Raw genomic sequence first — 1301 nt, 5'->3', positions numbered from 1 at the left:
TCACATTTACTCTTAACTTTCTTCTTCCACACACTTTACCAAACTCCGTCACCAGCTTCTGCAGTTTATCACATGAATCCGCCACCAGCGCTGTATCATCAGCGAACAACAACTGACTCACTTCCCAAGCTCTCTCATCCCCAACAGACTTCATACTTGCCCCTCTTTCCAAAACTCTTGCATTTACCTCCCTAACAACCCCATCCATAAACAAATTAAACAACCATGGAGACATCACACACCCCTGCCGCAAACCTACATTCACTGAGAACCAATCACTTTCCTCTCTTCCTACACGTACACATGCCTTACATCTTCGATAAAAACTTTTCACTGCTTCTAACAACTTGCCTCCCACACCATATATTCTTAATACCTTCCACAGAGCATCACTATCAACTCTATCATATGCCTTCTCCAGATCCATAAATGCTACATACAAATCCATTTGCTTTTCTAAGTATTTCTCACATACATTCTTCAAAGCAAACACCTGATCCACACATCCTCTACCACTTCTGAAACCACACTGCTCTTCCCCAATCTGATGCTCTGTACATGCCTTCACCCTCTCAATCAATACCCTCCCATATATATATATATATATATATATATATATATATATATATATATATATATATATATATATACAGAGAGAGAGAGAGAGAGAGAGAGAGAGAGAGAGAGAGAGAGAGAGAGAGAGAGAGAGAGAGAGAGAGAGAGAGAGAGAGAGAGAGAGAGAGAGAGAGAGACAGAACCTACCTACGAGTATTTACGGTCACAAAAAAATACTTAAAACAAAGGCCCCGCCGGGAATCGAACCCGGACCTTCTGTTTATGAGGCAGATGTGCTAACCACTACACCACGGAGCCACTTGTCAGTGGCGGAAAAATCTCTTATATATCAACAAACGTGACTGAGGACTTAAAGAATCTGGTACAAACATAATGGTTATTGTGATAAATGAATTGTTTATGATAAATGTGTATTGTGTTGCATTATAATGATTGTTCATAACCAAGATCTTTAAGCCTGAATCCTTAAGATTATATAAGAAATGATAAAAACGTGTTAAGAACATAAACATTTATGATTATAAAGAATAGAATGCATTATCATGCGGGTATCTAACTGAAAATGCAAGACAAGGAGTTAGTTTAAGGCAGGAGTATTTCATCTTCTTAAAAAATTTTTTACCTCAACGTCCTTTATTTTTCATCATAATTTTTTATGTTTACTATCAAGAAATGCCTTTTACCTAACACAAAAATTCTGTATAGGTATTTGATTAATGTTCTCC

At 37.3% G+C, this 1301-nt stretch overlaps 1 non-coding gene across 1 annotated transcript; it reads right to left on the bottom strand.

Moving 5' to 3' along the window:
• Window positions 1-801: 801 nt before the first annotated feature.
• Window positions 802-873, bottom strand: TRNAM-CAU (transfer RNA methionine (anticodon CAU)). Its single transcript has one exon. It is a non-coding gene; the product is annotated as a tRNA-Met (tRNA).
• Window positions 874-1301: the final 428 nt, after the last annotated feature.

This window comes from Panulirus ornatus, chromosome 70 (assembly GCF_036320965.1).
Source record: "Panulirus ornatus isolate Po-2019 chromosome 70, ASM3632096v1, whole genome shotgun sequence".
Classification (NCBI taxonomy): domain Eukaryota; kingdom Metazoa; phylum Arthropoda; class Malacostraca; order Decapoda; family Palinuridae; genus Panulirus; species Panulirus ornatus.
The sequence above is the reverse complement of the archived record's forward strand: the minus strand, read 5'-3'. Positions and strand labels throughout refer to the sequence as shown.